Source organism: Alosa sapidissima, chromosome 11, assembly GCF_018492685.1.
Source record: "Alosa sapidissima isolate fAloSap1 chromosome 11, fAloSap1.pri, whole genome shotgun sequence".
NCBI lineage: Eukaryota > Metazoa > Chordata > Actinopteri > Clupeiformes > Clupeidae > Alosa > Alosa sapidissima.
In genome coordinates this window covers 15,792,148-15,807,307 of record NC_055967.1, presented here as the reverse complement: position 1 = coordinate 15,807,307, position 15,160 = coordinate 15,792,148, and positions in this window count along the sequence as shown.

Sequence of the window (15,160 nt, the reverse complement as noted above, 5' to 3'; positions counted from 1 at the left end):
ACGTAATTTAAAAAAAAAGTAAATTTGCTTCTTGTTAAAATTTGTCGGAAGAATCATCATATTAGGATGTAAATGTCAAGATGAGTACCCGTAAAACTTTTTCTTAAATTATCATTTGAAAAGGATAAAATGGTGGTTTTGGCCAGCTAAGAAAAAAAGTTTAAAAAAGTTACTCAGCTAGCCCTGGCAATAGTAAAAAAAATCCCTCTCATATGCAGAATGGAAATTGCTGCAGTGAAGACCAACTTTACTTGTGTGTTTTCAGTCAGACTTTGTTGTTGTGTGGAAGAGTTACTTAGGCCTTCGGCTTTTATTCAACCTTTATTTATTCTTGAAGGCTCATTGAGGGTAGTCCTCATTTTCAGTGAAGCTGAGATTACAGCGATTAGGGCTAGAGAGAGTATAAGATGAGGATATCTGCTCACCGTCTAACTGTGTCTGTGTGTACTGTATGTGTGGGGGGTGCAGTGCAGTGCACATGTCTACGGATGTAGGTTATACAATATGAAGCCTTAATATGGCAGATCCATGTATCTGAATGGCCATCAACTGCGCCCCAAAAACTCTCATTCCAAAAACAACTGTTGACCGCCCACACTCTGTCCCTTAGCACCCCATCCTCAGGGTGAGGGCCGTGGGCCGGCCACGGGTGGGGTGATTCGGGGGAGGGCGGCCTGGCCACTCGTCCTGAGACAGATGAGCCTCTGCAGCTTGCTGCACATCTGAGAGAAACACGTCCTGTGCCGGCTCCTGCAGACTAGATCCATCAGCAGCCCGAATGGGTTTGACCTGACGAGGTGAACCACAGCCATTAATATATGCACACACACACACACACACACACACACACACATGCACACACACTTTCTCTCTCTATCACACATACACACACGTGTGTGTGGGAGTGCTCGTTGGGGAGGAGAGGGCCGAGGAGAAGGATTGCTTGGCCGGGCTCTTCAGTGGAGCTGTCTGGGTGAAGACGTGCCGCTACATCAGACGCGGCAGGATGAGCGATGGAGCAGCGCACGGGGCTCCAGGGACCACCCACCCCTCACTGCTCACGCTCCGCACCACTACTCACAATAAAGACCCAGCTCACCTCCAGTCTGTTTCATAGAGCCTGACAAATCAGCTCTGCTGTCAGTGTCTCTATGTTACGTGCATCTTTTCTGTACATTGTATGGAAGGAGTTGAAACATGGCAAATGGGGTCAAATTAGACCTAGAGGGCAGTGGACTCTGGGCCAGAGTTGGCCCAGAGGTGGTGGAGGTTTGGCAGACCTGTGCCGGGTCACTGGATCCACTCCGGACATAACTGCAGTCAGGGGAGGGTCATGGGTTAAGGCATGGCCATAACTGAATTAACTGCACAGGGTCATGAGGTGAAGCACTTACGAATCAGGCAAGTAAATGCCTGACGGTGTTGAGAGGCTAGAACATCCTACAGCTAAAAGGGCTGCTTGAAAAGTGTCTTCCATTCCATCCCAGGGTGTTTTTCCCATGTTGTTGTGCAACTATCATGGTTACGACTGCAGAGTGTGCAAATGACAAGCCTCTTTAGATTTTACAATGCCGGTTGCACAATGACTTTTTAAGGAAACGCACTCTAGAGTCAGTCAAATTCAGCAGGAGACCACAGATTGCATCTGGGGGCATTATAGAAATGATCACTGATTGTCAATCAGTGTTTAGTGTACTTCTTGAGGGGATTATTACCCCACACAATTCAACTGATCTGGGGCCATACTTTGAGCAACAAGTTTGTAAGATAACATGTTGCACCATTGAAGTGACAAACGAAACAGTTGGCTTGTGGCTATCCTGTCCAGACCAGAGGTTAGCTGGAAGGGCTACCCTGGATCCTAAGGTCCAGGCAGCACCAGCAGTGAGGTGTGGGGGTGGGGGAGCTGCACGTCCAGGACCGGGTGCCAGAGAGCTCTGACATCAGGCCACGAGAGCACAACAGCCGGAAGGCTCCCAAATTCAATTAGGAAGAGACAGACAGCCTTGTTTTGTTACCGTGGCTTTTTTTGGCGTAGCGATTACCCCGGCACCCCAGACGGGCGTCGGGTTACTCCGCGCTGCGAGCGGCCCGCGCCGGCTATGGAGTGTGGAGGCGTGCGCTCCGGTCCGGGGCCCTGTGTAGGCTGTGTTTGCGCCATCGCGGTGTGACAAATGGGGAATGCTGCCCTCGTCGCCAGCGCATGACATCACCTCCCCTGCGGATGGACGGACGGAGTGACTGACATCAGTGCTCGACCGCGGCCCTCAACGGGAAGCAGAGGGGAGCGGAGGCAAAGGGCCTGCTGGGGGAACGCCGGAGCATGGAAAAGTGAACTCGGAGACTAAAACATTGTGTGCTGCCATTTTGATTGTTTTTTCTCTCCCCCTGGTCTGGCTGCCTGTGATGGGTCAGGTTCTACTTGTAGATAATTAAATTGACAGGAGCTGGGACGCAGCACAAGCTTGAGCTAGACCTAAAAGTTCTCTGACAGCCGATGCACCAACGTACTCTTTCGATTCTGTTTCTTTTCCTTCAACAACCACTGGTCTTCTCCTCTACTTTATTAGACTATCCTTGTCTAAATCCTCCCTAACTCTCACTGCATTGAAGTTGCATATATCTATGTAGATGTATTTCACAGCTCCCTATAAGATACATGCCATAATTCACAAATGGCCTCGACACATCTGAAAGAGCAGTGCATATATGTGTTCTGTCTCTCATTTGAAACAACAGAGGCACAGACCCCAGATGTACAAGAATCAGGGAGAATCCCGCAGAATGAACCTTATCCTCTTCAGGCCTCCTCACACTCCACGTTTGGCTCATCTAAAGCCTTTTCAGCATTACTGTCCTCTTTTACACACACACACACACACACACACACACACACACACGCACACACACACACGGGCACACACACACACATGCACACACACACAAACACACACACACACACTGCCTCACACTGCTCATTGTTCGCTTCCTTCCACATACTTTACATCGAAATCCTTCTATCTGTCTCCTGCAAGACTTCCTACCTTTCTCTCTATGCCTCTCTGTCTCTCAATCCTTTCTTCTGTTACCTCAGGTACTCAATAGTGGTGGAAAACCAGAGGACTTCACCTCCACCCCCTCTACTCTCTTCCTCTCTGCTCTTTCTCTACCCCTGTACTCTCTCTGCCCCCCCCCCCTCTACTCGCTCTTTCCCCCTCTCTACTCCCCCCCTACTCTCTCTCTCCCCCTCTCTGCCTCCGTGTTTTGTCTCTCTGCTGCGCCACTTCGGCTCTGATTGACGTTTCAGCCGGGCCCCATCGTTCAGGCAAGCTCCCAGCATGCCACGGGGCCTGGATGTTTTGAAACTCTCGCCATGTCAGAGGGCGCCGATCCCTCATCCGAACCCAGACAGCAATGTATGTTCGGTAGGAGCTATGCGGCTAGTTTCTGCTCTGGACCACAGTGATTTATTGTGAAGGGGTTCCCAGAACTGCTCCTCCTGCAAAAGGCAAGGGGAGTGAGTTATGGTGTGTGAAGTGATTTTTTTATTAGCCGTGCTTTGTTTGAGGGCAGCGAAAAAGGCAATTATTCAGATGGAGAGTGCTGTTGCAAGGCAAACTTACCACCATAACACTGACATATTGGATCTATCCAATTACGGAGACAAGTCAACCCCCAGCCAGACAATGGAGGCAGAGGCCTGAGCACCACAAATTCAGAAAAACAAAAGATCAATATTTAAAAATGAAAAATAAAAATAGCCACAGTACTATGTTGGCACAGGTGCAAATAAACCAACTGGATGTTCAAATCCTCCTGGTATCCACATCCAGGCCATGTTTACTCGATTAATGGGCATATCACTTTCCAGCTTCAGAACCACACCGCTGTCAAGTCATTCTGGAGAAGCTTTCATTTATCAGCCATAGACATTAACATGCACCGGTTTTGAACAAAGGGACATGGAAACCCATGCACAGCCTCTGGGTAAACAGACATATTTGGGCCCTTTTGTGGCTACAGAGGAGTCTGACATCCGCGGTCGCTCACAGAAAAGCAGAACATTTAGTGCTGGCAGTCAGCAGGCTGCATGTGACTGTAGGAGACTAATCTAAACCTAAAGGTAAGTCTCAAGCTTCCCATTATGGGAGATGCGCATGTAAACATGTGTACATACCACGCACCCCACCCCCTCACACACTAGAACATGCAGAAGCACAGATGCATGCACACACACTCATTCATGCACAACTCAAACCAGAAGAAAATAAAACATCTGGGAAACGAAAAGCCAATGTTCCAGTGTGCCGTGAGATTATGATGAACTGTAATTTGCTGTGTGTGTGCGTGTGTGTGTGTGTGTGTATGGCTCTGACGGACGTCACTCTCATGAATATACAGATGAGGTTGCACCCTGCTGTGATAACGAGGTTCGCTAATGCTGGAACAAACAAACAACAACAACCACACAATTAATTGGCAGTGACAACAAAACAAACAAATTACGCGGCAAAATTCACAGCTGATGTCTTCAGCTCACCTCCATCCTCTCCTTGCAGATATACATCTCCACCGTGTACTTTGTTCTCTCTCTCTCTCTCTCTATGTCTCTCTTTCTCTCTCTCTCTCTCTCTCTGTCTCTTTTTCTCTCTCTCTCTCTCCAACATCTACTGTTCCCATTAAAGATGCAGCGAGTCCACGTCTGCTTTCACTTCTTCCTCAGGAGACAGACAGCTGTGGACAGACAGACAAACAACTCCAGTGGCCCTGGAGGAGCGAGCGTGCCTTTTGTTGTGCGTGGTGATGACTCGGCGAGTCTGGCCGGGCCTCTGTGATGTGTTGGGCTGGCGCTGTGACACAGCTGCTGTTTCACTTCACCGTGACATGCAGTCTACGAGTCATTGTTGTGCTTATTGAAAAATGACCAGTGGTCAATTGGCTGTGGTTGTAGTCTTCTGTTAGTTTCTAGGGATTGGCCAAGTGAACCCAGTTGATGTCATTGTATTGTTCCCCTCATTGCTGCATGAGTGATCGTATTTCAAAAATCTTTTCACGACTGTTTTGGGATGCCATATCATGTGGATCAAAGATCCCCCTGATAGGCTGCTGCTGTCTCTCTCATGCTCTGTGAAGTGTGTGTGCTGGGGCTTACTATAAACTGAGGAAGGGTGTCCTCCATACCTCCATACTGATGCCCCCAGTGGATCATCTTCACCCCACAAATATTTGCTCTCCCTCCCCCATAATCAGCGCTCTGCTGGGTGCTCCGTGGGTAGCTGCACCCCTCCTGCCCCAGCCCCCCACCCTAGCCCAGGCCGCTCCCCAGGGACGGAGCTCTGAAATCCCCAGCTCCCTCCATCATTACAGCCTCAGCCGTGCTCTGCTCTCCTAGCTGGAAAATAATCTCTGTCAGCTGGAAGAGCCTAAATTTGAGACCCAGCTCCACTGCCAGAGGTTGGTTGTGCTGTGCACAGGCCAGGTGTAGAATCTGCTCTATTTTTAGCACACCACCTAAGAGATGGAAGAAATATTGATGTTGGTAAAGAGAGTCCAAAAAAGAAAAGTAGCCTGTAAAGATTTTTTGGAGAGAGATTTTCCTATTTGACAGTTGACATTACGTAACAGAGCACAGCTCTGTCCTTTCTTCCTTCTCCCCAACTCAGTTAATTGTGGTTGACTCCTTTTCAGCTTGACATTTAACACTGATTTTATCCAGTTCCCCTTGAAACCACATGTTGGTTTAAAACAGCTATTTTCATGAAGTCAATAGTAGCTTCCCACCTCCAGGGCCCTGTGGCCGATCCTGCTGTACACCTGGCTTTAGGATGATGGATGGTGCTGAAACCTCCTTCATTAGGCCGAGCGTCCACCTCCTTTGATGGTCAGAGGGGAGGAGGTTTATCAAGCTCCTCTCCCAGAAATAATCTCTCCTGTGTGGACAGTGATAAATTACCTCTCCCTGAGTCCCGCGGGCACCAGGGATAAATGATTATTCCTTATCGGTGATGGGGACGTGATCTGATGACCCATGCTTCAATGAGGCTCAGATGCTTTGGGAAAAGTTTGATGGCACGACCCCCCCCCCCCCCCCCCTCACACACACCACAACTTTGAAAAGGAATTTTCTGGAGGGACATAAATTTTAAGTTTGAAAGTGAGAAATCAGAATGACTCATAACAGGATGACTCACAAGCTGGGTTCAGCAGACTGACTACCGAATGGAACATTTTAAATTGTATTCCAGAAGGCTGGTTTTTGAAATCACATTCACAATAGACGTACATAGGCATCCTCAAATGTCACCATCTAAAAAATATCAACCCAAATATTTAAGTTTTAGTAGAACATTATAACAAAACAATTATTATCAGTCTTCATAAGAACTCCACTGAACACAATGTGGCTTGCAATACACTCTAAAACCACACAGAGGCACTCTGTCTATATGAAGAGCCACATATTAATGACCAAGCCAGTTTCAGAGTCCCTGGCTGCTTTGTCTTTGAACCATTTTTGACCAAATGTGACAGAGCTCACTGCTTACTGTAAGTAAAGAGCTACCTGCCTGGAATTGATCCCCTGATCCCCTGCAACTGAATATGGACTCACACAAAGCTCTAAAGCACACTTCGGCATCATGCCTTTAATGTTTATTTATTTACTGGTCCGAGGTGATGACAGATCAGCAGTGGGACAGGTCCTTGTCCCCCTTTCTGGTGACCAAACCAGGTGCTGAGTGATACACAGCCTCCTCTCTGACTGAAGTATACTCTAAAAGATCACTTGGTACACTTGGTTATTTGTGTACCAAAGTATACTAGTTTTGCTGATGAGGATAGGCTATATCTCTCAGTGCACAAGCTCAATCACTCAATCAATGAAGTAATACAGTATGTCTATGTGGTGTGAATCTACAAAGCCTGATATTTAGTATAGGTCTATAGTTTCTGTGCTTTCGTAATTATTTACTCCTCTCTCTGTCATTGTTGTTAATCTAAGCTCTGATTTTCTAAGACATGACACAAACGAAACTGTCATTTGATCAGCAGGTCTCCATTAGTTTGATTCCCAGGGAGCTCTGGTAGCCCAAAGACAAGATAAGCCCCTTCTCAACCACTCTTGAGCCAGTGGAGTCCCACTGTATCAGGACAAAGAGAAGCATGGCTTTAGGAATGGCGCAATCCTGACTGACATCCAGCCTCTGATAGGAGCTCCAATCCAGAGCTGAGCTGCAGACTCCCTGCTGCTGCTGCACACACAGCTCAGTGCTCTCAAACGGATCATATGGGGGTAGAGAGCAGAGGACAGGAGAGGAGAGAGAAGGAGGTATTTTATGGCACATCAGGCACAGATTTGGTCCTCATCTACAGTAAGTATATTATGCATTATATTAGGATGTGAATTAACATTAAAAAAAGGGTGATGCTATGGGAATGTCACACACACTAAATTAAATGGTCAAAAGCACATTTATGTACATTTAACACCTTCAGTAAAGGTGTCATGTCACCACATCAAACACCTCCTATCTCTTTAATCGATAGCAATGAGATGTTGCACCGCATAAATAAAATAAAAAATAGAGGTATTTTAAATCGTCAGCCCAGTGTCTTCTTGCCAAACAGCATAGACACTGCCAATGAAACTATGCATTCCATTTTACCCAAGTCATAAATGTCCACGAGTACAGATTTAAAGCTTTGTGATTGTAGAAAGTGGCCCTATTGACAGGGACAGGGATGGTCTCAGCTGAGACTGAAGTTCTTGTAGGGCCATTCAGTGCTCAAAGTCCAGGCCAAGGGTCCTGTGGTGAAGGGGCCCCCTGGCGGCAGATTAAAATGTACCCAGAGACAACCATATGCTGAATGGAGTGCAAAGAAGAAGTGTTTACACCAGAAAGATCTATCTGTACGGCTCTGGTTTAAACACTCTAAACTACTTTGGTAACATATGAGGATTCTATAAAGGATTCTAGAGAAAACAGGTAAATTGCTCAGTGCTAAACATGTGCACAGATTTTACACAAAAAACTACCCTTGTTCTTGTTTAGATGGGAAATCAACAGTCATCTGACCAGTGTGTGTTTGTTTGCTTCACTCTGCCTCTCTGAAGGAGCATTTTTTCTGAAGTGAATTGTGTTCTGTTAAAAAAAAAAACTTATTTTAATCTGCCTCCCTTGAGTGGTTGTATATTTTCATGTCCTATATTGATCACAGGAGAAAAGGGACTAGATTCAGATTTATTTTTCTAAAATGGGACTAGTTTCTAAAATCATTATAGTTAAATTTTAAGGAACTTAAACTGGGGTTCCCCCAGTTATCTGACAACACAATAATAATAATAATAATAATAAATAGATTTTAGATTATTTTAATTATATATCACCACAAAAATATATTTTAAAATGAAACAGAAAAACACTTCACTCTCTTCTTGTCCCAGAACACCTGACCTTATGGGCTACCTTGGTTGCCACTTCCATTTAACTAGGACAATATACAGAAGATGAATGACATTGTCAGATGAATATCAGTAAGTCTCAATGAGAGTATGTTAACCACTGTATCATTTTCTTTTTCCATTGAAAACTGTTGTTTCTTCAGGAGAGTCAGTTTCAAAATGAAGAGTGACTAAATACCACCTCCCACTGCAGAGAATTCGAAGCTTTCAAATGTCCTCAGAACAGGTATAGCAAACATCTGAAACTCAATCAAAGTGTGACAAAGAGAGTGGAAGGAAGTCTATTTCATGTGGCAGCAAAGCACGCATCAGTGCTGAGAACTGAAGCTGAGGTGCCAATCGATTGTGTGAGAACATGTGTATGTGTCTGCCTGTGTTTGTGTGAGTTGTGGGTTGGTGCATCACTGTCATTAGCTCGGTGTAGAGTCCCCTGCCAGGATCTTGTGGACAACAAGATCTTGTGAACTCTCCAGCTTCTTCACTCCTGGTATAAGACACAGCAGTGCACTGATGGACTACTTCCTGTCTGCTCACATTTCAGACTGAGTCCTTCACACGACTTCACACACTTCATGGATGCAGAGAAAAGAGCTCCTGTGCTGACTTATTACCAAGCCATTACCACATACATGCATGCCATGTCAAACCAATAACTGTGAGGGTCTTCTTGCTGTTAAAAGAACTCTTAAGGAATGAGATGGAGCCCCCCTGCCAAGCTATTTTCTCTGCAGGTTACCTTCCTTCCATTTGGAATGTTTTTAGAATTCACTTAGGGGTGAAGCCCAACATGGCCCTTCTTTGGTACAGCTGTATGTGGTAAGTGGTGAGCAGGAGCTCGAAATAAAAGTGTTAAATCACCTGTGCTCATTTCCGGGGATGTGTTTGTTTTATTTGCGCCATCTTTTGGACTCCCTCGTGTGTGCCTCCCTATAATTTACCTGTATGCGGTTGTTACGGCAGCTGACTGCGAATCATCATTAGCGTTAGTTTTCCTTGACTGAGCTGAGCCCTGAGTCACCGCCCAGACGCAACACAACACAACACAACACACCAATGGGCGCTGATGGAGATTAAAAGGCACAATACTGTATGCAGTCGATTTTCACAGTCCTTTTTTTTCCCTTCTGTCTCAGAGTGCCGCACGATCCTGTCAACTGCACTGGTTTACACCACTGTGTCCTTGATACAGAGTGGAACATACACCATAAAGATACTTGTCTACAAGACACAAGACATTGCTCACAGTGTTCTTCTTTGACAGGAGAGAGGAAATCTACTGGAGAACAAGGAAATATATCTCAAAAGTCAACTCCCAAACTCACACTTCTTTGCCCAAGATAATTTCCTACACATTTTGTGTCATCGAATGATGGTGTTTTCATCTAATAAAAATATATACTCAGCTGATAATAGAGTGTGGTAGCGAGAAGCAGGACCAAGTTCCAATAGGCACCAGCAGATGGCAGTCTAACAGCAAATCTAAATAATTGGAGTTAAAAGGTGCAGAAACATTTTATTTATGTTTTTCTTTCTCTCTCTTTGCCAGACACACAAGCGTCCGTGTGGGTGTTGGAGACAGACCATGAGAGCCAGGTGCTTGCTTAAATCCATTGGTTGCTCAGTTGTAAGGAGTTTAGGTAAATGCTTGATCCACCATCATTTCACCCACACAGCAACCACTCCAAATAGTGTCTCTATGTATACATATGAGTAATGTGTTTCAAGGACCATCCCAGGATAGACATCAGTCTAATGTGTGTCATGGTAATGTGAATTCAGACAAATTATGTGAATCACATGAATTCAGTTCTTTCAGTTTTTGTCTCCATGGGAATCAATGTGATGTTGACACATCTGTGCACTTGAATGTTCCATCTTCACCTCTGCCATCTTTGCCGCTGAAGTGGGATGAGTGGGGTTCACTGACGTTGTGATTGCCACCTAGATGAGCTCGGAAACAATTCAGGAGTGAGAGGAAGAAATATAAAACACACATCACATCCACACGCTTGCACCAGCAAACACTCACACACATACACACACACACACACACACTCACACACACACACACGCACACACATCAGTGACTCCCACAGCACTCCCACTGTAATATCAGGAGAGCCTTTCATGTCAGATGAAAGGTAGCCCACTTTGCTGTGCCGACTGCCTGGCTACACACACCAGTAACCAGGCGCACCAACAGTTAAACAAGTGAATCAGCCACACACTTGAGAGAGACAGACAATGTGAGGGGGAGAGAGAAGGGGAGCATTTAAGGAGGTACTGCTAGAGGATTTAAGGAAGGTCCACCTTTAGAAAGTAATGCTGTTTTTCAGAGAACCCACACCTTGACGATAGCAACTCAACATCCACATGACACCGTTCCACTGCTCCATGATGTGTCACCAGCTGCCTCCGTCATCATTGCCAGCTAGATGGCTATCCTTTATTCTTTACCCACAAGCTGTGCGTAGATAGAGACCCCAGAAATCTCAAGCCAACGGAAAACCGATGGGTTGGTGTTATACCTGCCAGGCCTCTGTGAGCTCAGTGGAGAGAGTGAAGTCCCAGTGGGGATCCCATGTGTCCGTCCACCTCCTTAAGAACCAGCTCATTGGGATGCAGCCTGGGCACTGGCACATGGGGCAGCTGGGCCATCCCCACACTGGTTAAGTTCCATTTGCAATGCATGGCCACATGCTGCTGCTTGGACACCTCACAATAACATGATTGACATGTTTGTTTAGCATTCACGGATGGCATGAATGAAAGTGCATTCAGTCGTGGGCTGATCTCCCATTCTATATTGTGTTGACTATCTTGGCATGCTGTGGATAGCTGATTTAGTGGGAACGTTCACGTCTTCACGTATTGACAGAGTGACTTGTAACAGATGCTACACAGTTGTCAATGGAAAGTAAACATGGTTGTGAAGACACCAAGTAGTGTGTTTGATTGAGGTAATGTGTAGAGAACACATGGTGACAGACTCCCATTACAGCAGATGAGGAACTGAACAACTTTACGAGTCACACCTTAACCCAGACAGCAATGTGGATACCTAAGTGACCATAAGCATGATCATCTGTTTGTTCATGGGGGAAAACTGAAAATACTTTGTGGCTAGGTAAAACTTGCAGACAAATTTCCGTAACAGCATATAAGTAAGGAGGACTTAAAAACACTGAAAAGGGCTGGATGCTGCATTTTACTATAAATATGCATAACTTTTGTTGTTTTGTGGAAAAACGAGTTTCCGTTAAAATGAAATAGCCATTTGAGTTTAATCTTCAGAGTCAGAAAGATCTTTAGATTCATTTCCATTCAACCCATGTTTTTTCAAAGCTTTTCAAAATAAACAATAAATAAAACATGAACACAAGGATGTTTCCATATTCATGCACATTCCTGGCATTCCAGGGAACCTATTGTGCCTGTAATACCTACCTTGGCTTGTTTCTAGTAATGGCCCTCCCTGTTAATCTTTTCCATGCTCACTATCTTTGTGTGTCCCCTGATACTAACGAGGGAGTGAAGGCCTTTGCTCCTCTCGCCGAAAGGAAAGGAGAGGTTTCCTGTCTCTTGCCGTTTAACCTCTGACCTTTCTATTCCCTGGTGACGTCACACAAGCTTGCACTGGGCCATGTGAGTCAGTGTCTCTTTAAAGTTAAGCTGTCATCCGCAGATGTCATTAAAAACAATGTAAGGAAACATAAAAACGCTGCCAAATGCTAGGCAATTAGGAGAATCTACCTTTTTATCAGAATGTAAAAGCCAGTGGAAGTTTAGGAAAAGTGTAACTCCATCCTTAAACATATAGATAGAATACCTGAGCTTCATGAGGTGATACATTGTGTCCGAACAGAACATGTGAGAACCACACACACACACTGAAAGAGAGAGAGAGAGAGAGAGAGAGAGAGAGAGAGGGAGGGAGTATTCTTACACTATCCATAGCCCTTGTTATGGAAATAAATATCTAAATATATATATATAAAAGAAGAGCATTCATCTCTCAGAGATGTGTGCATGAGAAAGCCATCAAAGTGCTGAGTGGTGTGAATAAAAGATCAGACATAGCTGTGAATGAGATTGACCTTTCGGCTGTGGCCCTGGTCCCCGCTCAGAGGAGGCGGATGAGAGATGACTGATGGAGGAGTGAGTAGTGATGGGAGAATGCTTTATCACACTCCAGCAGTCTCCGTCTTGCTCTTCTATCGTCTTTACTAAGTCTATTATTCTCCCCTGCTAGCTTTCTCTGTCTCTTCTTCTCTCTCTCTGTCTGTCTCTCTCTCTCTCTCTCTATTCTATTACTGAGTACCTTTAATCCTTATCTCAAAGGTATTACCATATAATTCTGACCTGTCAGAAACAAACTGACAGAACCGATGCCGTTTGTACTTTTGGGAATTATGACAGTCCAAAGGATGATACCATATACATTTAAGGACTTCCTGTTGCGGACATGTTTAAAGGAGGGGTAGAACTGAAACCTGTGATTTACAACCTCTTTCGGCATGGACCCCCATGATGAAGAAACAAAGACCATTTGTTGGTTTGTTTTTTAGTGCTGGAGGGACAGCTTATTAGGTGTTGAAATCCTGCTTTACAGTCGACACATAATGGATTCAGCAAATTGCAGCCAGCCAAATACAATAGTAGAAGGCCTAAGCAGAAGTATAAGTATATATACAGCAGACAAGTTACAGCAGGAGGAGCACAATGAGTGTTCTAAATTAACAGCTTAACATTCTGGTCTTGTCACCTTATATTACTACTTCAAAAGCAATAATCCTTTGCCTAATTCATTGCCATATGGGAAATCCCAAAATTATCATCATTTGTTTGAGGCCATTTCTTTCTTAAAAAGAAAAGAAAAAAATATATGGCCCCAACACAAATAAACCGAACAAGGCTGAAAGGAGTCATTACAAATCTCATCTCCCAGACACCATTACATGAAAGCCCTGCCCAACAACCTGCTAGCTATTACCTCAACACCTCCACAACAGCAGATCTTCAATTCTTCTAGGCTTTCGCCATTGTGTAAAGAGCTTGGCTCATGTCAAAGCAGGCACTTCAGGTAACTGCACTGATGTCAAGTGCCCACCCACACACACACACACACACACACACATTCAGTCTACAAAATGAGGTCTAAAGACAGAATATGGAAACCATTGATTAATGGTGAGTTGGAGTGATTGCCACATGTTTATCTTTCTGCCTTAAAGGGGTGATAGAATGATTATATAGGGTTTTTGGTGCTGGTCCTTAAGGTCTCTGAATAGGGTGTGTAACATTGGTTGGGCTGAAAATGGCATATGTGCTGTTCTATGCGCCCTAATGCAAGCCTGGTTAAAAGCCCTAGAATGAAACGAGAGGTTTTCTCCCTTTTATGGTATGCTCATGAATATTTAGATGAGCTGTGCGCTGATTGGTTGGTTTACAACGAGCGAAGCTGCAGAGCAAACGCGTCATGGCCACAAGCACTCACTCACTGAAACATCGAAATTGTTGATATGGACACATTAGGTGTTGAACCATATATGTATGAGCCAGAATCAGAGGAAGAATCTGATGTAGAGGAGCAACCAGTCGCCCATAGATTACAAATGACTACTTCAGAATGGTAAGTTTTTTCATTTATCATTTACACGTAGCACTACACGTTAGCTGTAATACTAATGTAATAGCCTACTCACACTTCAGTGTCCTAGCCTAAGCATAACGTTGTATTAGTCTTATGTTAACTTTGTAAGCAGCATAACAGTTATTCATTTGCACACAAAGAAATGTTTTACAACATGTAACGTTACCCTCGTGCATTTTCTGTCAAGACGTCCAGTTAGCGAGAAAGCCCGTATAGCCAATATGTAGCGTGCAGATAGCTATAATGAAATGAGTGCTGCTCGCAAGGAAAGTAGCCTATACTCTCGTTTTAGTCAGTATATTGTTACCGTTCTCTCCTGCTGAATGGGTTATCTGATTAGGAGTTACCTACATTATTTGCCACGTAACGTTAGTAGTAATATGTGATCTTACAACAGGACGTCCAGTTAGCTGGGCAAGAGACTATTTCCGTAGTACCAGTTCAGTATGTTATGGCCGTAATGAAATGAGTAGCCTACTGCTCACTCGCTTCAACAAAAATATTACCACTGTCATGTCACGAGAGGTAATATTTTTGTTGACGCGAGCAGTAGGCTACTCATTTCATAAACACCATAACCTAAGAACTGCCACTACAGAAATAGTAGGCTCTTGCCTAACTAACTGGACATCGTCCTGTTGTATATATTATTACATGTAACGAAGATAATAATCTCAATGGGGCAAATGGGGCGTGACAAATGTACAGGCCAGAGCCAAATAAGGCACCACTTCAGAGTTTGCGTAAACTCTCAGCTTCTTTTGGATTCGCCCGTTTTATGGTGGGAGTTTCGAATTGTGAGATTTGCACAGAAAGGAGGTGTGGATGGGGTTTTGAACTTCTCTGTATCTCCATTTCACCCACTGAACTATCGTTATTCATCTATGACAAGGTAAACTCGGTTTTGCATTCTATGACCCCTTTAAAAGCTAATTTTCACCATTTTATTCTCAGACCCAGACATACAGAGTTGCAAACACTAGACTCTAGAGTACTATACTGACAGAAGAACAAATGAAGAGTTTGCTTCCAAAACGCTATATCTT